The following is a 27,996-nucleotide window of genomic DNA, read 5'->3' as shown; positions in this document are numbered from 1 at the left end:
TAGAAAGGTTAAGCAAATTTCAAAATTTGTATATTTGGCAAGTTGTGAAGTCAGATTTTGAAATATATATATATGTATATAATGCAAGATTCCTGCATCCTGAGCAAACTATATTCTAGTGTTTTGTTTATTTAAAAAAAAATTATAACAGTTGTTGAAGACTGTAAGACAGACGTTATTCAAGGAAAGTGGGTCCATGGCAATAGGTATAATAGGGACCACTAGAATAGGGTTTTGCAGTGAGGGAATGAGACTAGGATGAATTCTAAGTACATCATGAGCAAGGAGAAATTTATAGCCAAGGAACAGAGTCGGGGGACAGTGGATGGAAAGATACTGAGGGAAAACTGCATGGGTAGAGGGTATTTTAGCCAAAGCAACCTAGTGGAAAGACAGGCTAAGGTGATCAGATATCACCTGGGAATAGTAGAGGATGAGGAACCCAACCAGACATCAAGAGTATCAGATATTGATGGGGGTTCTTGTTACAATGGCATAGCAGAATTCTTACTAAAGCTGGGTTTTATAAGAAAGTACACAGATGAATCTAGGAGAAGGTTCATGGGCCTGAGTAAAGTTGGGTCAGGCAAAGAATTTTAGTCAATTTATAGTTTTGATTATTTGTTGTCTAATAATTGAGAAAATTTCATGTGCATTCTATCTTACACACCATATATGATGAAATCATCCCTTAAAAAATACTGGTGGTGTTTAGAAAGCTAAAAACTGGCAGTCAAAGGGCAGGAACATTGAGACAGAAATAGTTCTAAGGCCTCACTAGATGTTTCTTTTCTTTATTATTAAATAGTGCCAAAGCTGACAAAGCAAGAATGCATCGAGGAAAAAAGCATTAAGAAAAGCCTAGATAAGATAGCTTTGCTAGATCAAGGACAGAACATGTAAAATTGTTATCGTTGATAAATATTTGCTCTTCTCTTCTTTTGTTTATTCTTCCTATGGAATCCAACTCCAACAGAATATGTCTACTGCATATTTGGCATATTAGTATTTTTAATGTGGTTGTTACCAAGGTCAAACAAGTCACGCTGATTCATTTTCCTGGTGATTTTTCCAGCTTTTCACATATCAGAGCTTTCAGAATATCTCAGATAATAAACAAATCAAATAACAAACATCTTGTTTGGGCAGGTGACCCCCGCTATAGGTAAGGCATTGTACTGTTGAGCTGAGCATTTCTAGCCTAGTGTTGGCAATTAACCACGTGGAAACTGACCTTGTTCTAGTGTTAAAGGACTGTAGGGTCAGAGATGAATTGGCACTTGAATTAGATTTTGTAGAAAGTGTAACAACACAAACAAGGAAAGTGAAGGATGAAAATGCATTCCAAACTGATCATTTCAGAATAATAAAGCAGCTAAATTTCCCTGGAAGATTTGTCTCTCTTGCTTCCATACTATCTAATAGAAATGTGGATAAATATGTATATTAAAATACATAATTTCTATTAGAATATAATTATATTCTAAATATTATCTATCTGAAATTTAGACTGTGAGCTCTTCAGCCATCTTTTTTTTTTTTTGCTGCTTCTTCCTTTCCTTTCTTTCTCCTTCCTCCCTCCCTTCCTCTCTCCTTCCTTCTTTCCCTCTTTCCTACCTTCCTTCCATCCATCCATCGATCCATCCATCCATCCCTCTTTTGCGGATAAGAATCTCTGTTTGGTACATGGAATGTTTTAGTAAATGCTTGTTGAATAAATTAACCACATTCTTGATAGACACTGAGCCACATTGTGAACTACCAATATCTCAGTTCAGAACTTGCCATATATGTGAATGGATATAATTCCTTGTGTTTATGTGTGATCCACATAGGTCTAGAATTCTTTAAAGTATAAATTTTTGGAAAATGATTAGTTTATAGGTGAGTTATGTAATACTTACCTTTTACCATAGATAACATTAATATCTTATAAAACATAATTTAGAAAGTACCACAAAATACCAACATTGGTACAAAATAATGTGTCAATATCATCTCTTTCTAACCTGATGTTTTAGTCAGAGTTCAGTTGGTAGCAAGGAGAACTCTCCTGCCATTTTAAGCAGAAAATGATTTAATATAGATTTTTTTAAGTGAAATTGCTGGACTCTTAAAAAAGACAGGTTCTATATTGAGTCTTTGAGGAGACTGTAAGAATAAGGACAAGAAGCAAACAGCCAAACGAGTGCTATCTCTGTCATAGCAGGAGGGTGGGGAATCAGGAAGTCAATGTCAGCATCAATAAAATCTTCCTTTCAAGGATTAGTGCCTTGAAGTCATGACTGAACAATGGAGTTCCACTTGAGAAAAACCCAGTGCCCATGCTTACCTTCATGAACAGAAGCACAAGGAAGATGGCTTCTATGTCTCTCCCATTTCCAAATCTCACCTAAATGCACCTGACTGTATATATCTAGTCCACATCTAGAATACCAGCTGCAAAAGAGTTTAAGACAAAGTAAACTCTTTAGTTCATTTGTTCTTTTAATTTTTTAGTCCTGTAAGATATATCATATGAAGGTTAGCATGAGTGGTAAGTACTAAGTCCCCCATACCTACTTCACCTATTTAGTTAAAGCCCAGCTGCCCTTGAAAACCTTCTTATTATTATTTCCTTTTACCCTTTTACTGTTTTTACCCACTCTCATTCTTTCTTTGCATTCTCTGGGGACCTTGTTATGTCACTGACCTTTCTGTCTTAAATTTTAATCTCTTACTAGAAAATATAAATAACTTTTACTTGGTCTTCTAATCATGCTTCCAATTCTCTTCTCCATGGTAGCTGCATATATTATTTATATATGTTTTAAGATATCAAATGAAATTATTTTCCTTCACATCAAGTTTGATATAATTACCTTGATTATAAATCTGATTATTTGATTTGTTTCTTTTATTTTGATATTTGAATAATATATCAAATTTAACATGAATTTAGATAGGAATGCCTTCTGCTTCATTGAAAGATATTCAAATTATAAATCTTTTTTAAACCGAAAATAACACTCGTGCTAATCTTACAGATTTACATTTGTCTTTAAGAACTTTTGTTAATGCCTATTTTGTCTCAGGTTCTGTGTCAGATAATAGGGCTGAAAAAATGAAATAGACAAGTTCCTTTCTCTACAAACTTTCAGAAAAATGGGAACAAGTACATATAAATAGGCCATCTCAATATGTACTCCTACCATTTAAACCAAGCAGGATTTGCTAAAAATGGGGGTACATTAAAGGCTGCCTAAGAAAATGACACTGTAGATAAGTCTGAAAGATGAACAGAAATTTCAAGGTGAAGTAGTAAAACGTCTAAATTACAATATGGAAAATGAAATAAAGTTTAGTTGTGTAATACTTTTCTCTTGCATTACTATGTAAAGGACTGTCACTGGAGGTCACCAAACCCATATACCTCATTGATTATAAGAATTGTTAAGATAGCGATTCAAAGTAAAGGAACTAGGTCAGCTGTTGACTCCCCAAGTATGAGTTCAGTTGAGAAGATCATCTTGAAAGCCAGCCTTTATCACAGAGAAAGATGAGCATTCTAAATTCTTTACAACCTATGAAACTTATCACCGCAAGGTTTCTTCCATATAGTATAGGAGACATCCTTTCTGAATGTGCAAGTTCTGTCTTCAAGCTCACTATAGTAGAGAAGAAGAATATACAGAAGAGGAGAAAAAAGCCTATAACAAATACTGGCAACAGCCTGAAGAATTATGGGAAAAAGTAAGATATTAAACCTGTTGCTCAAGGACAAACTAATAACCAACTTCCTAAATATTAAGTTGGGTGGGGAAGTATGCAGCCCATAAATTAAGTCAGCTTTCCTTTTAATATGGCATGGGAGAAAATTCATCCCCTGTTTTTTATTCCATACAGTGTGGACATGTGTGGATATGCAGTAACTTTTATCTGCTCCCTTGGTGAAGAGTTTTGTTGTGTAACACTTTAAAAACTAACAGACAACAGATATCCAAGATTAAAGCACTGAAAAGCATAAATACCTTAAAAGCAAATGGCCAGACCCCTTGTATCCCCCAAATTACTCCAAAATCCAGACCAGAATAATTTTACCCGAAGGTTCATCAGTCTAAGTAAGATACTAAGCCAACTACCTTACATCAGCAGCAACAGAAAAATCAGAGGACATCGGACAGTTACTGACCTCCCTTGTCCTGTCAGTCTTTTTGGTGTCACATTAACCCACCCCATTACACAGCCATTATAAAGCCATTCTGAAGAGCAGAAGAAGGATAACAATTTACATGTATCAAGCACTTAAACTGTAAGGAAATCTGTTTAATAGAAAATAACTGCGTTACCTAGGTGATTATTTAAATTATTGGGTTAGACCAAATTTACCAAATTGAACTATAATTGGTTTTCCCCTACCAACATGAAAAGGCATTCTTGTTTTTGTTTTTAAATCAAAATAACATTTCATCTAGAATCCTGCTCTTTCAGACAAAGCTTCCTTTCATTCTTGGTCACCTTGAGTTCATAGTTTAGACCCTGAGGATATCAGTGGTAGTGGATGTGAGTGGTACAGGCTTTTCTTCAAATTGTTTCTCAGTTTTTCATTTGAGGCCTATAGCATCACTGACTTGTACCCAGAGTCACAAATTTTACCTTCTAACCCCAACTTCTTCATGTGAGCTCAAATCTCTCCCATAGGCCAGCAAAAGATTAGGACCCAAATTTCCTCAGTAACTGTCTTTCCTACCTCTCCTCTCAGAACTTTGCATATGATTTTTCTCTTTCATCTCTATCCTCTTCTATATTGAGTCGACAGACTTACAGATCATAGTCATGTAGTGGACACACATGATGACCTAACTAGGATTCATCTAGAATACTATGATATATGGTAGTACATCATTATATACTAAATATATTTTTATTTATATAAAACTATATATATAAATATAACTATATTTACATTTGTATAATATTGACAATATTGCATAATAATATATATGCATACTATATATAGATATATAGATATATATGTATGGCAGTGATGATGATATATAAATCGCACTGCCTACCACCACCTCTATGGTTGCCAAATCTGTAACCCTGAAATTCTGTTCAGCAGCTCAGCTGTAATCTGTGAGTACTTTTCTCCCCAAAAAGAACATGCAAGAGAAGATGGCTAAATGAACAGCAAAGTTTTCCATTTGAGTAAAGCCTGTAAAATGGAAGCATTCTTTAGGTATTGCATTGAATATGAAGTGAAAAGGTATACATAAACTTTCCACACTCTTGGTGTCCTGAAATTTCCATTTCATTATGATTAAAATAAATGAGAGTGCTTCTGCCTCAGATAAGAGTCTGAAAAATGGAAGAGCATACTAAAATGGGCCCCCCAAAAGATTAACTGTTCTGCTTGGAATAAAGTATATTTTCTTCTAATTTTGTTTTATTTATTTGACACAGAGAGAGAGATCACAAGGAGGCAGAGAGGCAGGCAGGAGAGGGGAAAGCAGGCTCCCCGCTGAGCAGAGAGCCAACGAGGGGCTCCATCCCAGGACCCTGAGATGATAACCTGAACCGAAGGCAGAGGCTTAACCCACTGAGCCACCCAGGCACCCCTGGATTCCCTATGATTTATAACATTCTTTTTTGCATTAAATTCTACAAAAGACCTTGCCATGCTACGTACATTTTTTGTCCCGTTCTTAAGTAATTCTCATGTAAATATTTTATAAATATTAGACTCAAACATCAGATTCAATTAAATTCTACTAGAATGGTGATGGTATTAAAAAACAAATTTCAACCCAGTGAATTTTTTAAAGTTTTTTTTTTTACCTGTATAATTAACATATAGTGTTATATTAGTTTCAGGTGTTCAGTATACTGATTCAGCAATTCAATACATTACTCAGGGCTCATACGATAAGTGCACTTTTTAATCCCCATTACGCATTTCACTGATCCCCCCCACTCACCTCCCCCTCTGGTAACCACCAGTTTGTTCTCTGTTGTTAAGAATCTGTTTCTTGGTTTGTCTCTTTCTCTTTTTTTTTTTCTTTACTCATTTACTTTATTTCTTAAATTCCACATATGAGTGAAATCCTATGGTATTTTTCTTTCTCTGACTGACTTATTTTACATAGCATTATACTCTGTGGCTCCATCCATGTGGTTGTAAATGGCAAAATGTTATTATGACTGGATAATATTCCATTATATTATACTATATTCTAATATTCCATTATATTATATTATATTATAATATTCCATTCTAATATATATATTCTACTCCATATATATAAATATAATGTGTGTATGTGTGTGGTGTGTATATATATATAATATATATTTATTACATATACATATATACATAAATATATGTAAAAATAAAATGTATTTATATACATAAATACAAATATATGTAGATAATACATACATATATACATCAAAACATACAAAAATAAATACATATATTTATGTTGATATATATATATATAATATTTATCTATTCCTCTATCAATTTTAAACTCTGTGTTGGTTTTAACAATTCATGAAATGGGTAGCATCTGATTTAGCAGATAAAAAGAAGCTTCAAGAAGCTGTACAAAATGAAAGAATTTATAGGCAATAGAAAACAGGAACTATAAGGAAGTTGTACTAGGCAAAAGAGTGGATTGGTTAAGAAAGACCACTTTCCTTAGGGAGTCTTAGGGGTTATTCAAGCACTTTACCTAACTAGTGCAGTTCAGGTAATTCCTGATTGACTGGTTTAAGATTCCATTTCTGGGAGAGCAAAAACTATACTTCTCAGTTTGGTGATGGAGGCTTAGCATAAGCAACTCCATTTTGGACATCTCTTATTTTATTTTTAAGACTGATTGATTAATTGATTGATTTAAAGATTTTGTTTATCTGACAGAGAGAGAGGGAACACAAGCAGGGAGAGCAAGAGAGGGAGAAGGAGGCTTCCTGCTGAGCAGGGAGTCAAAAGTGGGCCTCGATCCCAGAATCCTGAGATCATGATCTGAGCAGAAGGCAGCTGCTTAATGACTGAACCCCCCAGGCACCCTATTTATTTATTTTAAAGAGAGAGCACATGAATGAGGGAGGAGCAGAAGGAGAAAATCTTCAAGTAGCTCCCTACTGAGTGTAGACTTCAGTGCAGTGTTCAATCCCATGGCTCATGAGATCATAATAGGAGTTGAAACCAAGAGTCAGAAGCTTAACTGACTGAGCCATCCAGGCATCCCGGATGTATTTTTAACATATTCCTATAAAATAAGTATGAAACACTGTTATTGGAAACCTGGGTCAGTGTTGGTGTCCACATTTATCTTGGTATTAATGTATGGCTGAATTTCCACATGTACATGAGAATTCATAAAGCAAATAATACCTATGCAGTGTACATTGATTTACACTGTCAATGTATTCTTGAAAAGTCGAGTATAAATCATGTTGGATTTTTAAGAGCACTTCCAACTAAAAGTGAAGTTTGTATCATTTTAAAATTTAAATATTTGCTTGTCATTTATGTAAATGGGCTAAAAATGTTTTCTTGATTATGGGAAGGTAAAAAGCTGATTTCAGGAGAGAATCTAAGCCCTAAATGAAGGGATAATTTAAGCTTCTATAATTAAAACTCTAGTTTTTCAAAAAACTATGTTTTTTAGTCAGTTATGTGGTGATTGAAAGGCCATTTGGAAAAAAAAATCAAGGAGCTGTTTGTATGGATTTCCTCCTTCTCCTTTATAGATTATCTATGAAAAAGTAGAATTGTATGGCTAGAAGGAAACTGATGGCTTGTCCAGTATGTATCATAGCATAAAGAACTTTAGCCACTCCAAACAAGAAATAATAAATTTTTAAATGTTGTAATATAGAAATACACATGATACAAGGGATTTTTAGGCTCTATATCCTTTGTGATTAGCCCAGTGTACTTTTCTCAGCCTTTTCTTATATTTTCTCCATACCTAATTCTTTCAACTCCAAACTTTAATATAAGAGTGAAACAAAAACTCTAAAAATAGAAATCCTTTCTATTAAGAAAAAAATGTTTATAATTTCTGTATATGGCTGTTGTTTGGGGAAATAAAAATAAAAAAGGAATATCTTCCTAACCCAGGAAACCTATTTACAAAAGCAATAGATAAAGAAATCTGTTTTATGATTAAGTAAGCATTAAACAAAGACATGATATACATCATAAGTAATCCACCAAAGAGATCGCAAAGGCAGAAAAACATTTTAACCTTTTATATAGTCAAGCAGATACAAACTGTTACATCTATGTTCTGAAGATAAATGACAAATAGTCCTCAGGTAAGAGGACTAGACAGCATTATTGCCACAAATAATTCATCCTGAATTGATCTGATATTGGGGTGACTAACTGTGTTAGCTAATTGGTTTTATCCATAGGAAAGATAAGTTTCTTATTTTTTTTTCTTTTTAAAGATTTTTTATTTATTTATTTTGACAGGCAGAGATTACAAGTAGGCAGAGAGGCAGGCAGAGAGAGAGAGGAGGAAGCAGGCTCTCCACTGAGCAGAGAGCCCCATGCGGGGTTCGATCCCAGAACCCTGGGATCATGACCTGAGCCGAAGGCAGAGGCTTTAACCCACTGAGCCACCCAGGCACCCCGGAAAGATAAGTTTCTTATAGCTTATGACAGGAAGTAGTTTTGTAACTTGGAAGGAGGTGTCCATTGAAATTAGAATCTTCCCTTTCTACAGAAAGGAAGCTAGGAGTGCTGTCTTCCTGATGATTATATTCCAAAGAGATGGTTTACAGATTTTTGGGAAAACATTTATAAGTTTTGAGTCTGAGAAGAGTTTCAATTAGCACATGAAAATATTTATATACACTTGAGAAAGACAGAAAGAATTGATGATTACAAGTTTTCCAAAGTGAAAACTTTAAGATAAAGGGAGGTGAGAGGGAGTCTTCTATTTTCAGCAGGGAGAGCTAAGCCTCTATTCGTACTTACCTTTACACTGCCCCTTAAGTTCTGGTAGACAGGACTTCCACTTTATTAAGTTTGCTCTGCCCAGTGCATACTACTGCTTTAATAGTAGGTAATAGGACAAGAAAAAAAAAGTCTAAGAGTCAGGCTAAATGTCAAAGAAGGTTTAGGAAAAAAGACTGGAATGTTATGAAACTTTTGATTTCAGTAATTTTTCTTTTTGTTTCTTTGAGCTATAATTTCTAAATCGATATGCTTTAATTTGAATTAAATGGTTGTCATTAAAAACTGTCTTTATCCTGATCTCTTTATTTGCAATTCACATCCCCAGTCTTCCAGTAATCCCTACTCAAAATGTATACGCTTTATTACGCGTAATCTATAGAAACAAGATCCAAGAGATGCTCTGTGAACATGACTCTAGGGGCAAATAACCTTTAGAAGATCAGTGTGCTATTGCTTTGGAAGAAAAAAAACAAAAAAAAAGTCAGGGACGCTTGGGTGACTTAGTCAGTTAAGCATCTGCTTCTGACTCAGGTCATGATCCTGGGGTCCCAGGATCAAGTACCTCATCAAGGTCCTTGCTCAGTGGGGATCCTGCTTCTCCCTCTGCCTATCTCTCCCCCTGCTTGTGCTCACTCTCTTTCTCTCTCTGATAAATAAATAAAATCTTTTTTTTAAAAGTTCATATTGAGGGGCACCTGGGTGGCTCAGTGGGTTAAGCCGCTGCCTTCGGCTCAGGTCATGATCTCAGGGTCCTGGGATCGAGTTCCGCATCGGGCTCTCTGCTCAGCAGGGAGCAGCCTGCTTCCTCCTCTCTCTCTCTCTCTCTCTGCCTGCCTCTCTGCCTACTTGTGATCTCTCTCTGTCAAATAAATAAATAAAATCTTTTAAAATAAATAAATAAAAAAATAAAAAGTTCATATTGAATAGGGCCATTAAATAATTTTAATGAGTTGGGTTCTGCTTTTTTTTTTTTTTTTTTTTTAGTGAAAAGAATAAAATGGAACAGAAAATATCAGGGGGCATAGTACAATTATGGAGTTATACATTGTTCTGTGAAATATGTTTCACTTTTATTTTCCTGTGTGGTGTTGGTGTGTATATATAAACTTAATTGTTTACTGGAGTTTTGAAAATAAGTAAATGAAAACCATTTCATTTAGAAATGAGAACAAACAGAGACTATTCAGAGCTTGCTACAGCAAGGACATCAGCCACCATCACTTCCTTTCATAGAAACTCAAAGGCAGTCAGTTGAGAAGGAAATCTTGCAGTGAAAAAAGAAAGAGGGAAGGCAGGAAGGAAAGAAAGATGATTTCCAGTTATGCCCTAATAAGGATTATTGTCATGGGGAGGCTGGAGGTAGGCTAACTAGAAGCAAAACATCTTATCTGATTAGTTTGGGTAGTGTATTGGCTTCCTCTGATTGATCCCGAGTTGGAAGTGGGAGCAAAAGTTAGGGAAATTGGCTATCATTGACCAAATCTGACTGTTCTTAACAGATTGCTATAGAGGTTGTAGTCTGGCTTCTTGGGCCTCTCATCAGATGAGAGCTATTGTCATATATAGAATGGCCATTTTCCATGTGTATATTAGGTCCATCAGTAAAAATAATAAAAGTTTTAAACCCATAATCATCTACTATATACCTCACCTAAAATTCCACAGTGGAAATGAATACATTAAAGGGTTAAAAAAATGCTACATAAATCAATTTAACATTCTCCAGAGTACATTCATATCACAGATTATTTTGACCATCACGTCCCACTTTTATTCCATAATCCCTCTTAATTCATGGAGCTTATGTTACTTTGGGAAATTTATTTTTAATTTATATATATATATATATTTTTTTCAACTTTAGTCTTCCTTCTGTACTTCCCACTTCAAATAAGTTGCAGGTTTTATCATTTGTCTTTTACCAGTATTTATCATTTCTGTTTTGGTTACAATTCTAATATCTTTTATTTTGCTTTTTTTGAATTATTCCAATAACTAATTTCAGGCTACTTTCTTGAATCTGTTCTTCTCATAGATTCCAGGTTAGTTTTACCTCTGTTACTTGACTCCAGAATCTTTATAGAATCTTCTATAAGATTCTATAAAGATTCTAGAATTCTCATATAATCAATTCCACTCTGACCAGTTACAAGAAAATGCATACTCTGGCTGTAATTTGCTTTTCCACTCATATCATATAAAACCTTTTCTTGTTCAAGTTTATACCCCTCAGTCCTTTTGTAATGTATTTTCTGATTTCCATCTATAAAAGTCCTTTGCATTCATTAAGGACCATATAAAACTCAACTTCTGGGTTCTGGGGTGACTCAGATGGTTAAGCATCTGTCTTCAGCTCAAGTCATGATCCCAGGATGCTGGGATCCCACATCAGGCTCCTGACTCAGTAGGGAGTCTGCCTCTCCCCTGCTCATTCTCTCTCTCTCTCTCTCTCTTTCTCTATCTCTGTATCTGTCTCAAATAAATAATAAAATGCTTAAAAATGGTTTAAAATTCAACTTCTTTGAAACAGTCTTCTATGTTCATCTCTACACTTTCCTTCTTTCTATATAGGAAACATAGAAGACTGTTTCCTTCTTCCAAATTTCTAAATTCTAATTTCTGAATCTCTTCCTCTGGCTTTTCTTCCTCTGTATTTCTAAAACACTTTGAAGAGGTGACAGGGTGGCTCAGTCAGTTATGCCTCTGCCTTTAGCTCAGGTCACGATCCCAGAGTTCTGGAATTGAGCCGAATGTCTGGTTCCCTGCTCAGCAGAGTCTGCCTCTTCCCCCAGCTCAGCAGAGTCTGCTTCTCCCTCTGCCCCTTCCCTACCCCACTCTCATGCCTGTTTCTCTCTCTCCAATAAATAAATAAAATCTTCAAAAGAAAATAAAACACCTTGAATAGATAATACCACATTTTCAGATATTGCCTTGTGTTAAAATTATTTGTATGCTTATTATGTAACTAATCATTTTTTGTCCTTACACATACACAAAATCTATACCTTGTTCAACATTTTAAACCTTTATAGCCCAAAATATCATGTCTTGCACATGCTATGAGGTTGAATGAATAAACCAAATACCTAACTTTTTTCTAATCTCACGTCTTCAAATGTCACAATTAATCCCTCCTTATCTGTGATTTTGCTTTCTGAGCTTTGAGTTACCTGCAGTCATCCTTGGTTTCGAAGCAGATGATTCTCCATCTGACCTATTGTCAGAAGGTACTCTAGCCTCATGCTGTGTCATAATGCCTCACATCGTTTCATCCTGTAGGCACCATGTCATCTCACATTGTCACAAGAAGGGTGAAGGCAAAACAATAAAATCTTTTGAGAGAGAGATCGTATTCACATAGCTTTTATTACAGTATAATTGTTCTATTTTATTATTATTTTTATTAATCTACTGTGCCAAATTTATTAATTAAATATGTCATTATTATGTATGCATAGAAAAAATAGTATATATAAGGTTTAGTACTATCTTCAGTTTTAGGCATCCACTGGGGATATTGGAATGTTTCCCATAGCTAATGGGGAGCTACTGTATATCCCAAATACAACTTCGTATCCTTTTAAAATTGCAAAGCCATTCGTCTTACTATATGAGAATAGTTAAAATGCAACTAACTTGCAAGAAGTTAGATGATGATTCAAATTTAAACTAAAATGTAGATGATTGATATAGGGTTCTCTCCTGAAAACACTAGAAACAGCTTGGAGCCTTAAAGTTAGACAGAAATAATGGAAAAGTCGTTGTTATAGTAGTCTCAGAGACCAAAACTATATGAAGAAATCAGTTCCAATAATACTACATGTACTTGTTGTTTCTATATTTATCACCAGGGCTCCAAAATACCTGATTAAATGTTATATTTATCTCCTTCAGGAAATGCGTAGTCCGGTACATTTAGGATTCTCCTAATGACTAGTTCAGTGCATATGGGAGCTTGATACCTATTTCTTAGATTGAAAGAAGTTGTGTGCATAGTTCTAGGACTTAGTTCCATAAAGAGCTAATACTGTATCAGCATCATTATTTTTTTTGGAGTGCATTTACATTTAATGTTTGACTTATTCTCTGTCATAATATAGGACAAAATAAGTCTCATCTAGCCCAAATCCTTGATATGAAGTATACAACATAAAATTTAAGTATCTTCAACATACAGTCATACAGACAGCCATGGTCACCAACATCAAGGATACCAAAACAAAAAACAAAATTAAATTAAACAACAAACCCCAGAAACATGCAAGACATTTTATGTGTGAATGAGTGATATTGAAGGCCCCTAGTCTTCAATATAATTGTTTCTGAGTAATAAAAAAAAAATAATGTTTTTATACCTATCCTCTGTTAGGGACTATGCTATGTATTTTACTTACATTTCTTATCATGACCATATAAATCGATAATTAATACTCTTGTTTTACTCTTGTGAGAAAACTGATCTATTTAGACATATCACACTAGCTCGTCCACCATCCTTCTCTTACTTCTTAAAAAAACGATGGTTTATTTTTATCACATAACAGGAAGTGTAGAGGCAGGTAATTGAAGATATTGGTTCAGCAATTCAAGAAGTCAGGGATGATTTCTTTGCAAGTCTCTTGGCCCTCCCTTCATGGTTGCAATATGACTGTGGTAGTTTGAGCTATCACTTCCTATGTTCAGAAGAGAAAGAAAAGGACAGGAATGGATTGCAACATGCAATGTCTTTCCCTTTCTGTAAAGAAAGGTTTTGTCATAGTTACTACTATCAGATTCCTTCTTACTTTAAGGTGAACTAAAAAAAAAAATAATGAATTATAGCAATTTGTAAGAAGGTACATAATGCGAATGTACAACTCATGATTACGACAAAATGAACACCCAGAGCAAGAAAGAGAATATTGCCAGCATTCCAGAGATTCTCCTCTTGCCTTCTTTCAGTAAAAACACTAAGTTGGTTTTTGTAAAAGTTGGGATAATGGTCACTTCTGAGCGAGTGGAAATTGTGGTGATTAGGAGAAAACATGTTATTTTTTTAAAAAGACATATTCTGCTCATTTTTTTGAACTCTGGATTGTCTTAATTTGGTCTTTTGTAACAAATAAGAGTGGTTGATTCTTCTTACTTGCTTTATAAATATAACTCCAAATAATTAGAAGCTTTTTCACCATCCAGTAGATATAGTAAGAGAAATAATGTTTAGAATTTTTTGATGGCTGCTGTTAGGCTGCTAGCAGTTATGGTTCTTTCAAAAGAAAAATCCATTTACTTTGATTGCTATTATAGTTCAAAAAATATTGATCTACCCCTGCTTGCAAACTCTTTTAAACAGGTAGCTACAGAGATTTAGACAAAAATCTATATTTCACTTTGTTCTTTCATTCAAGGTACTTTAAACGAAAATATTTAAAGAATAGACGGGTTAAGTGAGGTTGAAGTGAACAATGCTGTGTTGACTCGTTCTCATAAAAAAAGAATGCTTCCTGATACTTTCATTTAACTGTTCTATTATTAGACTCTAAGTTCCTAAGGGAGTGGGGTCGTGTCTCTTTAATTGACTCTATATCATGTTTAGTTCATTTCATGGATATGAGTATGACTGCTATGTGTGAAGTGTTTGTCGGGTATGCATCGTCAGGATACTTTTCCAAAGGCTTGTCTGTGCTTAGAATAAAGTCAGAGATGCTTCTTAGTGCACATGAGCTACCCCGTAGCTTCCAACCTCATGTCTTTCCTCACTCTTCGTTGTACTGTAACCCCAGCCATACGGACCTGCTTGGATTTTTTCAAAAGGATGTCTATCATCCTTTGGTCAAACTCTTCTCCTTGCCTGAAATGTCACAAACTACCACACACGCTACAACACCTCCCTCCACCACACACATCCTTGCAAACCTGCCCAATCTTAGTTTATGTTTGTTTTGTGTTTTGTTTAAAGATTTTATTTTTTTTTATTTTTTATTTTTTTAAGATTTTATTTTTAAGTAATCTCTATACCCAAGTGGAGCTCAAACTCACAATCTCAAGATCAAGAGTTGTAGACTATACTGACTGAGCCAGCCAGGCACCCCTTATGTTTCAGTTTTTAGAATCTTTCCGCTCCTAACCAGAATTGTTCATTTTCTTCCCATGCCTCCCATTATATTATTATTAAACAACATTATTTGTCACACTTTTATGTATTCGCATACTTGTTTGTTTGTTTTTTTCCTGGTGGGCAGTAATAGATGAAGTTTTATTCATCTCTACATCCCAACGTTAAGGAGAAAGTATAATTTCAAGACACTCTTCTTGAATGAACATACTAAGAGATGATTGAATGGACAGATGAATGAATGAGTGTGTGAATGAATATCACTGTACCTGAAAAAATGATAATGAATCTATCTATAGTTAGATGGTTTACTACTTGATAGCATCAACTGATCTGAAATTTCTACAATGAGAATAACCTTGAGCATATTCCTGGGTTTCCTAACCCCAACAGCCTGCCACATCGCCCTTTTCTCATACACACTGTACCTAGTCCCGGGTGGAAAGCAAATGCTGAGGAAGTCCTTTGAAGGACATTAAGAATATAAAGAATGGGTCAGGTTTTAAGAATACTACCTCAGGGGGCATCTGGGTGGCTCAGTGGGTTAAAGCCTCTGCCTTTGGCTCGGGCCATGATCCTAGGGTTCTGGGATCGAGCCCCACTTCGGACACTCTGCTCAGCGGGGAGCCTGCTTCCTTCTCTCTCTCTGCCTGACTCTCTGTCTACTTGTGATCTCTCTCTGTCAAATAAATAAACAAAATCTTAAAAAAAAAAAAAAAAGGAAAGAAAGAAAGAAAACACTACCTCAGGACAAGTCAGGGAAGTGGAGTCACTTGTCACTTTACATTTCACCTTTAGGCTTAAATCAGAATACATAGGGCATGTACTTAACTTCTCAAATCATCTTGGAGCTTTAAAACATTTACAGTTTGTGGCAAAGCTGTCAACCAGAGCATAGTTTGTTTTCATTCTCTTAAAAAATCTGTGCTAAGAAATTAAAAAATACACACTGGATACACCTATTTGACAGACTGACTCTTACAGACTCTTGTTTGTTTGTTTGTTTGTTTGTTTTAAAGATTTTATTTGTTTATTTGACACCAGAGATCACAAGTAGGCAGAGAGGCAGGTAGAGAGAGAGAGAGAGGAGGAGGAAGCAGGCTCTCTGACGAGTAGAGAACCCAATGCGGGACTCGATCCCAGAACCCTAAGACCATGACCTGAGCTGAAGGCAGAGGCTTTAACCTACTGAACCACCCAGGCGCCCTTACAGACTGTTTTTTAAGGGCCAAGATTATGACACACACTCCTTTGTGGCTATAGTTCCTAGCACAGTTCTTGGTACACAGTGGATACTTTAGCAAATATTGCACTGAAATTAGTTTGTTATACTTTGAAGTTGGTTAAGACCAGACTTTGGATTTTCTGACCTAAGAGATTATATCAAGAATTGTGTGTGTATATCTGTGTGTATGTGTGTATTTAATTGATTCCCACCTTTCCCTATTAAAATGTTTGGACAATAAAATTTATACAATAAGGAACTATTTAGTTAACATTGGTTCTCAGTTTTGGAATTACTACATTGGGGAATATTTTGAACTATTGTGAAATATGTTAATATTGTTAAATATGTTAATACTTAAATACCTACTTTCATATATTATTTCTTTTTAACTAAATCAGAGGATACTTAGTCTTTTCTCTAAAAATAACCTCATTCCATTGGGCCATGTTTTTCATAAAACCCCAGGAAGCCCATTGTCAGAAGAAAGTCTGATAATCACTGGGTTGGAAGAAAATGCCACACAACCCAAGTTCATAGATCCTTCCTTACTGTCTTAGTCCCTTTGCCCTGCTATAATAAAATACCACACTATGTAGTTTATAAACAAAAGAAATTTATTTCTCACAGTTCTGAAGGGTGAAAGTCCAAGAGCAAGGTACCAGATGTTTGTTTTTGTTTTATTTTATTTTGTTTTGTGTTATTTCTTGTTTCTTGTTTGTTTGCTTGTTTTTAGCATGGGGACCTTTTGTTGAGTTTTCTTTTTCGGTCATAGCTGTCACCTTTTCTCTCTGTCCTCACTGGGACAAGGTATTTCTCTGAAGCTCCTTTTGTAAGAGTACTAATCTCATTCCTCAGGTCTCAGCCCTCTTGACATGATCACCCCCAAAGGTTCCATCTTCAAATACTCATCTTTGAATTTTGAGGAGACACATTCAGACATGACACCTATAAAAGCTGGCAAACGCCTTGTTTGTTTACACATATGTTAACTGTAGTTCCTTGGTATCCTCTCAATTAGAAACATGGGACTGGGGTGCCTGGGTGGCTTAATGGGTTAAAGCCTCTGCCTTCAGCTCAGGTCATGATCCCAGGGTCCTGGGATGGAGCCCCGCATTGGGATTTCTGCTCTGTAGGGAGCCTACTTCCCCTCCCACCCCCCCACCCCCCCGGCCTGCCTCTCTGCCTATTTGTGATCTCTCTGTCTGTCAAATAAATAAATAAAATATTAAAAAAAAAAGGAAACATGTGACTGAGATGATGGAATATAGTTTTATCATAAATATGTCAATGCAACCATAAAAACAGCTCCAAATTAATTATATGCCAAAAAACTTCATATTTAGAAGCAAAGAAAAGCACATTGTTTTTATTACCAATAAAGAGCTCTTAATTCTATGAAATGTGTTAAAGCATTCAGTAACTTTTTAAGGTCACATATGATTAAGAATTGAATAATTTTTAAAAATTCTTCTATTGGTTATATATCAAAAGAATGTATGATTTAACTATGGGCTACAGATATTCTTTTACACTAGCTCTGTTGGAAGAGGTAAACTTTGTCTCAGGGTATATTTAGAGCATTCTGAAGTTTGCATATTTATTTTTTATTAAATGGTTTTATCTAATCTGAAGTTTTTTAAATGTCAGGGTTTTCATCATGAATGTAAAGTACACATCTGTTATTGCAAATACATCTTTTATTACCTTACCTGGGAAGCTATAGATTTTATTCTCAAAAATCTTTTGAAGTTGACTATAGTTTCATTTGTCTGAGATGCTTGAAGGTGAGACCGAATTTAACTCACAAGGTCTTTTCTAGCTTCATGATTCCGTATTTCACAACCTTTGTAAGCCCGTTGCTAAGGTAATGAGATTCCCAAGAGGCTTCTTAACATTAAGAATCAGCAAAACTGCAAGTTTTACAGATCACTTTCTTTTAACCTACACAGTTTCTCTGTGAAGTATTTGAATTACAGTGTCAACTGTTGTCAAGTCAGAGATTGATCAATGAGAATTTCTATGTCACTTTGAGGCCAGATGTGAGTCTTTGGCTGGAAATCTGATTGAATTTAAAATTAGAGTTTATTACTTTAGGCATCAAGGATCAAAGTTACTTGGTCACTATAGAAAAGGTGTTGAAAGAGTCCTGTTCTACAAATTTCAGCCACTGCCATTTAAACCTACATTTCCAATTTTGTTCTCAACTCATTGCAAAAGAGCTTTCCATAGTGCTCTGCTTCTATTTCCTCTGACCTCCCATCTTCACTTACTTTAGCACCTCTTCCCAAGCCTCTGATTTCTTTGCCTCCACAGCAGGCAAGAGAAAGAGCAGAACCAGGTGCTACTCTGTGAATGCAAACCTCTGACTGCAAATGAATGTTCACTCTGCTCCTTCCAATTTGAGTTGTAAATGACACACAGTATTTAGGTGACTCCAATGGAGGCAACATTTGTTAAGAAACCCCAACTCCACTTTGTATTCCAGGAGACAAAATACTCTAAGATAATGAAATCACCTATCAGTGGGATGCTAACAATTCTTTTTGTGTTGCATTAAGCAATCAGTGGTAAGCTACACTGTATCGGTCAGAAATACTGCAGGAAACAAATGGCACTTTCACATTAAGTCTATGTATATATGTTGACAGAAATTAAGGAAATTTAGAAGATGTTATGCAGTATCTCTGGCTGTTGTCAGTACAACAGGGAGCTATGATCATCTTCAGGAATGATAACCACAGCTCTCAGAGGACAGCTATGTGAAAAGGAGACCCTGACATAAGCTTGGCTTTCAGTCAAGGGTTACAGCCATTCCATGGTCATCAGGCAGAGGAATTGGGAGAAAAAACGCCCTCTGGAACTCTCTTCTCAATCTCCTCATCCCATCTCTTGCTAGTGCCACTTGTTTCTTGACTACTCAATGCACACAGAGAAAGTTGGGTAGCACAAGAGCCTCTCTATTATGGGTCCAAGTGGGTCAACTCCTACTCCTACACCCAGTGGTAAAAAGCAAGAATAAAAAGATGGTGAATGGTTCTTGAGAGGTAATTAGAAAATATTCAGCACTCATCTTCTACCATTATAAGACAACTATAGAATTTAAATGATCCAAAAGAGTTAACAGGAACATGTCATTCCACGGTTTTCTATATATTTAGTTCTCCATAGCTGTAGGAATTTGTGATTGCATATATTGTTTACTAATAGAACCACATGTTTTTGTATGCTCCTCATTGCCTTTCTTCATTCTTTACATATTCCACAACTATCCTTTGAAAATCATGCTGAGAGAGGATATAGTCTGAAGAACACATATTCCATAACAACTAACTGGGTTCAAATCAGGCACTGGGGCACCCGAGTGGGTCAGTTGGTTAAGCCTCTGACTTCAACTCAGGTAATGATCTCAGGGTCCTGGGATCCAGCTGGTAGAAGACTCTACACCCAGCAGGGAGTCTGCTTCTCCCTCTCATTCTGCCCTGCCTCCACTCCTGCTCTCTGTCTCTCAGATAAATAAATAAAATCTTAAAAAAAAAAAAAAAAAAGAACTTTGCCTGGAATATACATGATATATAAATTATTGTTACCCTCATGTGTATAGATACCTGAAATACAAAGATCACTAAAAGCTCGTGGGAGAAGATAAATAAGTAAATAAATTATAGCAAAATTTATAGGTCAATATAAGTATGCCGTAGAAAGGAAAGGAAAAACTAACTGTGTTTATCAGCTCAGGGCAGTACTCATGGAAAAAGTATAACCTGACCTTGAGAAATACACAGGAATTTCCCCAGGTTATGCATACTAGAAGAATGCCTTATTTCTAGGCAGAGAAGATAGCATTCCTGAGGTCATGTGGGTGTGAAAGGGAACAGTAGGTGTCTCAACAGACATGACATTTAGGTTGCTTGTAGGAAAAGGATGGAAGACAAGACTGGAGAGACAGGAAAGATTTAGATTATGAGGACCTTCCACTGGAAAGGATTTGAAGAGAACTGAATAATTTTTAAAATTACTCTGGTGCCATGCAGAAGTGGGATTAGTGTGTTAAAGCATTGGAGACATAACCTCTTTTAAAAATAAAAAAATAAAAAATTAATTAAAAAAAAAAGAGCAGCAGTAAAAGCAAAAAAAAATGTGATTAAATCTAACATTCATTCATATAAAAAATAATTAAATAAATAAATAAAATGTTGCTATCTTTTCTAATACAGGAATCAAGTTAATTCATCTATTTTCCCCAGTTTTTCAGTGTCTGGCCCACGTTATCCTCTGCATCCTTTCTCTCAAGCAGCATGGAACAGTGGAAAAGAGTGTGCTTACTGGAGTTATATAGATGTTGAATCTCATTTAAGCTCTTTCTGTGTATATGAGCTTGGTCAACCTCTCAGAACCTTGTTTTTTCATCTGTTAAGCTGGAGTAGTATGCCTTTTTCTGAGTGTTTCATAAGAAATGCATGACTTAAAACAGTTAAAGTATTTAGCAACCCTGTTGTCAAATAATAGTCACTCAATAATTGGAGCTAATATCCTATCTTCCTGGAAACCACATGTGTGTTTATACAACCATTAGCTAGCCCAGTCCCTTACCTAGTCCATTCACTGGTTGCCAGTGATAAGTCACAGGTCCTAGCTTTTTTTCCCTAGAAAACAGAGGCTGAGGCATAGCCAATGGATTAATACTTTATGGGGGAAGAAAGGAATGCAATTCCAAAACAGCAAAGATGAGGGATGAAAGGAATATAACAGGGAAATGGAGGAACCAAATATGGGGTTATATACTACTGGCTGTTACTGAGTTGGTCACAGCCTCACAAGAAACACAGCTACGTGTTTGGTCATTTGGGCCATGTGGGCCAGTTGTGTTTTGGTGCCATCTTTCTGGGGAGAGGGAGGTAAGCAATGAATCCACTGGTCTCCTTCCCATTTCCTGCCTCTTGTTGGTCAAAGTTCATCCCTCAGGCGTTAAGTTCTCCTCAATTCCAGGTGGCACTGAAAATCCTTAAGGGAGCTGCTGGGAAAATTTAAGCCTTTGCAATCCAATTGGATCAAATCTTGGTACTTCTATAGTTTTTGCTGCAATGAACAAGCTAAAGTAGAGTGTGTTGATTGTTGTTCCATGCCCCAAACATATATGGGCTTGAGGCAACTGGTAGTGTTAGGATAGCTGCTGTGAGAAGTGGCCATGTCCATTCTGCCACATTCCATTTGTTGGAAGCTAGTCATTAATGCTGTCCAATAATCAAAGAGAGGAGAATTTGCTTGCACCTTTGGATAGGAGGAGCATCAAAGAATTTGCAGACATGTTTTAAAACCACCACAGAACCATTTGAAGGCAAGATTCAAACATAATGCCTCATCACTCCCAAATACTTTGAGTTTTATAAAAACAAAGACTGTCCCACAAAACCACAAAATAACCATCCAGGTTGGAAAGTTGACCTTGATACAACACTATCAAATAATTCATGGACGTCATTCAAATCTCGCTAATGATCCAAAAAATGTCTCTTTTCCCTTCCTTGTTCAGGAGTCAACCCACAAAACTATTGCATTTATTTGTCATGTCTTTTTGTTATAAATAACACGTCCTTCAATCTGAGTCCAGGCAGCCTTTCCTCCTATCCAGACTTAGCCCATGCATTCTTAACAGGAATACCACAGAAATGATTCTGCATCTTAGTGCATCACATCAGAAGGTAAACAATTTCCACATTTCCCGCACTGTTTATGTGAACTGTGATCACCTGGTAAAATTAGTGTCTTCTGGTTTTTCCATGGTAACATCGCCATTTTCACCTTTGTGACTGATACATGCTTCAAAGAGAGGTAACCCAAGACTACACTATTATCTTGTTTTTTTATTGAACATTCACCCAGAATCCAAAATCACTAACATGGCTACAGAATATTGATCTTCTATTTTTATTAATTCTACATTTTTTAAATTGCCATTCTACATGCAGAGCTTTCTCTCTCTCTCTCTCTCTCTCTATATATATATATATATATAGTTTTATCTATATATATATAGCTTTATCTATATCTATATCTATCTATACACATTTTCATCTTTATCTAACCTGTGTATATCCATATTTTAAATGCAAATTCACACAACTCCTCCACTCCAATTTCCCCTCATCATTCTTTGAAATTTTCTCTTTTTCTTCATCTCCTTTTTGATAATAAAAATTCTGGTTATCTTTATCCTCAAATTTATGCTTTTCACTATCCACTCATATATACTCGATCTCCCAAACTTACTGGCTGCCTTCTTGGCCTTACCTTTACTCGTTTGGCCCCCACCCACATCACCTAGTTGATCTCACCACCCTTCAATGCTTAGTGCCACCTTCACTGCCTTTGCTGTAGGCTGAATATTTGTGCCTCCTGAAATTTGTACATTGAAATCTAATGGTGTGATGGACTTGGAGATGTGGCCTTTGGGAGATGATTAGGTTATCAGAGTGGAATCCCAGTGAATGGGATTAGTGCACCAGAGAACTCCCTCACCCATTCTACCATGTGAGGATGCAGCTAGTGGAGAAGGAAACTTTTCCCTTCTAGGTTCTTTGGCTCGTCTAATAATTAAGTTGACATAAGACAGATTAATAGGAGAAAATGTTAATTTCATATTTATAAGAACCCCCATGATATTAGTCCTCTTAATAATAGTCAAGCAATTGAGGTTTATATACCATCCTGAGCTAAGGAGAAAGTGGGAAGGATCTGGGATTTCAAAGGGGAGGAAGACAATTTACAGGAAGATGGGGAAAGCTAATGTTTCTAAACAAATATTTGCCATGCTGTGCAGAGACAATGGGACACAAAGAGGAATTTGAACAAACAGGCCTTGCTGAATTCCTTCTGGCTTACCACACCTAGCTGATACTCTTTGTAGTTATTTTCAGTGATAGCTGTCTACCAGGCCAGGCCCTCTAACTAAATGCTTTCAGGCAGTTAAAAGGGAGGCAAAAAGCTACTCCTGAGTCCCTTGGGCCTTGATTGACTTCAAGTCAAAACAATCCACACATCAAAGTGCACACTCTGGTAAGTCCTGTCCTGGACCCCATCACAGCAAAAAAAGGCTATCTGCGAACCAAGAAATAGGATGTCACCAGACACCAAATCTCTAGACATTTGATCTTGGACCTCCCAGCTCTTACAGCCCAGAGAAACAAATTTCTGTTTTTCATAAACCCAGCCTATGGTATTCTGTTAAAGTAACCCCGACGGACTCAGCTTCCAACCAAGTCACCACCTATAGAAGGAAAGAAAAACAAAAAGACTACATATCTTTATTGCTACTGCTCATCTTCCACCTAAATACCTTTCCTTCTTTTCTCTTCTCCAATCCACTCAGTGAAATAACTCTAAGCACAAGGATCACCTTTACCTATTTACCAACCTCCAGCTCCAAGAGGGCTTAGCTATACCTCCTTTGTGCCCTCATTTAAGAGCAGAGGATACAACTTATTTATCTTTATATCCATAATACTTAGTATCATTTTGATACATATTAGAAACAAAACAAATATTTCATAAATGGGAAATTAAAGAATGAAAATTCCTCCAGTATAACTTACTGATTTAGACTTTGTGGGGCATGGGGTGGCTTGATTGGTTAAGTATCCAGCTCTTGATCTCAGCTCAGCTCTTGGTTTCAGGGTTGTGAGTTCCACACTGGTTGTGGAACCTACTAAAAAGAGAGAGGAAAGAAAGACTTTGTTTTGCACATAGACTCTGCTATACACAAGTTTTGTGAAATTGTCTGAGTTAGTGTCTTTGGGATGTTACAACAAAAATACCATAAGGTAGGTGGACTAATAACAACTATCTCAGTCTAAAGACTAGAAAGTCTAAGATCAAGGCTCATTTCCTCATCCATAGATGACTGTCTTCTCTGTATGTCCTCACACAGCAAAAGAGGAAAAGGAGCTTTTAAAATCCTCTTTTATAAGGGCACTAATCCCTTATAAATAATGAGGCTTCTAACCTCATGACCTAATCACCTCCTCAAAACTCTACTTCCAAACACCATCACATGGGGGATTAGGTTTCAACATATGAATGGGGGGTGGGGGAGGGCAATTATTCAGTCTATAGCTATGCTTATCTTTTTTCTTTTCTTTTTCTTTCTTTCTTTTTTTTTTTTTTTATGGAACACTTCATGAATTTGCATGTCATCCTTGCACTGAGGCCATGCTAATCTTCTCTGTATAGTTCCAATTTTAGTTAGTATATGTGCTGACGAAGCAAGCACCATACTTATTTTCTGATTCTCAGCTTTCTCATCTGTAAATGAAGATGACAATTAATTCCATCACAGAGTTGTTATGAGGATTAAATTACATAATTAATGTTGAAAAAAGATTTCCACAGTGCCAATACAGTTTTCATGCTCAAAAAATAATAGCCACTATTTTTAGTTATTGTTTGTGACTGTTTCTACTGTAATAGTCATCTGTTGCTTATTAACTATTTGTTCAGATATCAGTTTCACCTTTAAAAAATTTTTAAAGACACTGATATATAATAGGTAGGTATTTATTGTACTTACTGCACATATTTCAGTATGAGAGTACTGTGGCAACAAAATTACATCTTTGTTGAAAATATATCTTTGATAGATGGCTTTTATGATATTGAGGTATGTTCCCTATATCCCTATACTGTGTAGAGTTTTAATCAAGAAAGAATGCTATATTTTGTCAAATGCTTTTTCTGCATCAAGAGGATCATATGATTTTTGTCCCTTCTTTTATTAATATGATGTGTCACATTGATTGATTTGCAAATGTTGAACCACCCTTGCAGTCCAGGAATAAATCCCATGTGGTGAGTAATCTTTTTAATGTACTGCTGGATCCTTTTGTCTAGTATCTTGGTGAGTGTTTTAGCATCCATTTTTATCAGCATTATTGGTCTATAATTCCTTTTGGTGTGGTCTTTGTCAGGTTTTAGGATCAAGGTAATGCTGGCCTCATAGAATGAGTTTGGAAGTTTTCCCTTCGTTTCTATTTTTTGAAACAGTTTCAGAAGAATAGATGTTAGTTCTTCTTTAAATGTTTGGTAGAATTCCCCTGGGAAGCCATCTGGCCCCGGATTCTTGTTTAGGGGGAGGCTTTTGATTGCTGCTTCAATTTCCTTGCAGTTTATAGGTCTGTTCAGATCTTCTATTTCTTACTGTTTCAGTTTTGATAGCTTATATATCTCTAGGAGTCTGTCCATTTCTTCCAAATTGCCTAATATGTTGGCATATAGTCACTCATAATACGTTCTTAAAGTTGGTTGTATTTCCTTGGGGTTGGTCATGATTTCTCCTCTTTCATTCATGATTTTATTAATTTAGGTCCTTTCTCTTTTCTTTTTGATAAGTCTGGCTATAGGTTTATCAGTCTTACTAATTCTTTCAACAAACCAGCTTCTAGTTTCATTGAACTGTTCTACTGTTATTCTGATTACTATTTCATTGATTTCTGCTCCAGTTATTATTTCTCTTCTCCTGCTTGGCTTAGGCTTTATTTGCAGTTCTTTCTCCAGTTCTTTTAGGTGTAAGGTTAGCTTATGTATTTGAGACCTTTATTTCTTGAGAAAGGCATCTATTGCAACGTACTTCCCTCTTAGGACCGCCTTTGCTGTATTGGAAAGGTTATGAAGAGTTGTGTTTTCATTCTCATTAGTTTCCATGAATTTTTTTTTTAAATTCTTCTTTAATTGACCCATTGATTTTTTAGCAGGATACTCTTTAACCTCTAAGTGTTTTATTTCCTTCCAAATTTCCTCTTATGATTGAGCTCCAGTTTCAAAGCATTATGATCTGAAAATATGGGAAACAAACTGAGGATTGCTAAAGAGAAAGTGGGTGGGGGATGCAGAACTGGGTGATGGGCATTAAGGAGGGCACAAGATGTGATGAACACTAGGTGTTGTACGTAATTGATGAATTGTTGAACACTACATCTGAAACTAATGATGTACTTTGTGTTGACTAACTGAATTTAAATAATAATAAAAAAGAAAATATAACTTTGATTTTCAAAAATCAAGGAACAAAGGAAAAAAAAATATGGTTGGTTTCAAAACAGTAGAGTAAGCGCTTACTCTCACTTCTATTCCAAAGATTTTAGAAAACATATTTTAAAAATTCACTGATGCTTAAGAATAGAAAGAAGAAGTGTTAGTTGTAATGAGACTATAGGGGAATCCTAACAAAAATTTATATAAATAAATGTGTAAAAATATATACAGAATATAGAGGTAAGCTGAGAATTTCATAAGCCAGTGTCATCATGGGAGGCTATTGCTATGGCTTCTGTGCAGGAAGACCCTGGGCTTCGGGGCTAGAAGCCTCCAGGAAGGAGTGTCAGCAGTTCTGAGAAACTGCAGTGATGACCTCAGAGGAAAATATTTCAGAGCCAGATACCCAGATATGGAGTGAGAGTCCAGTGCAATTATCAAGAGGGAGGGCTCCCCAACTCAAAATGAAGACCACAAAAGTGAACTGCACCACAGCTCAACAGAGGGAAAAATCTACACCCAGAACTACAGGTGGTTCTGACATTAGAAGAAATAAGCCTGAAGGTGGCGGGTGGTGAAGGTGAAGATGGGGAGTGCCGGACCTGCAGAGTTGCGGCAAAGCAATCAGATAAAAACAGTTATTTGTCAGCTTGCTCAAAACCAGCAGTCTTGTTCTTTCCTCAAGTACCTCCTCCCATACTTTCATCACAGGATCAACAACAATTATAATTTACCACTTTCTCTTTAAACATGCTGCTTTAGAACTTTCATTCTGCTCTCTTCATACTCTTCTGCTTATACCCAAGGGAATGGTTGAAAGAGGAATAAGAAAATTATTTTAAATAAGTATATTAGATATCCTCAGAAATAAAAGGAGAAATTGCATTCATGAAAGAATAGTAGGAGGTTATGAAACAATAAAACGTAATAATAATCATTAAATATTCAAAAAATGACATGATTTTTCAGTATTAGGTTGATTTGGGATTAGATAAGCATACACAGTGAATTAGTAAATCAGAATATGTATACATACATTAACACACACACACACATATACATATATATATATATATATATATATATTTCTTCAAGAATGCAGAACAGAGAACTTCAAAAATAAGAATTTGAAAGATTGAGCAACATGAAGGCTAAATCCCCAAATTCCAATATTCAATGTAAATGAATTTTAGAGAGATGAAAGTACATAAGAACAATATTTTAAGGGAAATAATGGTAACAATTTCTCAGCAGGTAAAAAGAAATTTACAAGTTATTTGACAGAAGAAATCTATCAAGCACCAAGCTTTAAATAAATAAATAGATAATAAATAAGTAACAATACCTAGGTAAATGATAGTGACATTAAAAACATCAAGTCTAGGGGCTTCTGGGTGGTGTAGTAGATTGAGTGCTGTTTCAGCTCAGGTCTTGATCTCAGTTTCTTGGGATAGATAGAAGTAAAATATTAAATCCAGTGTATTAAAGGAATCATTATAGCCATCTGTGGCATCTGATAAAAATACACAGGTGTTCCAAAATAAATCCAATGTGCTCGCTTCGGCAGCACGTATACAAAAATAAATCCAAAATTATTGTTTGGTTAGAAAAAGAGCAAGTTATAGAATAACAGTCACAGTATACTACAATAAAATTATAATGCATATGTAATGTATGTATTATAATACATAG

The 27,996-nt window shown here is 35.7% G+C and overlaps 1 protein-coding gene and 1 non-coding gene across 2 annotated transcripts in view; one reads left to right on the top strand and one right to left on the bottom strand.

Annotated features, from left to right (window-relative positions):
* Positions 1–27,996, top strand: part of CSMD3 (CUB and Sushi multiple domains 3) — a 1,237,422-nt gene that overhangs the window by 765,139 nt on the left and 444,287 nt on the right. The gene's annotated exons all lie outside the window — the stretch shown is intronic.
* On the bottom strand, positions 24,437–24,547 carry LOC123391511. The gene has a single exon (XR_006606222.1). It is a non-coding gene; the product is annotated as a U6 spliceosomal RNA (small nuclear RNA).

The sequence above is a fragment of the Mustela putorius genome, unplaced genomic scaffold (assembly GCF_011764305.1).
Source record: "Mustela putorius furo isolate JIRA1106 unplaced genomic scaffold, ASM1176430v1.1 tig00000228_pilon_pilon_pilon, whole genome shotgun sequence".
NCBI lineage: Eukaryota > Metazoa > Chordata > Mammalia > Carnivora > Mustelidae > Mustela > Mustela putorius.
This window is presented reverse-complemented; position numbering and strand designations above follow the sequence as displayed.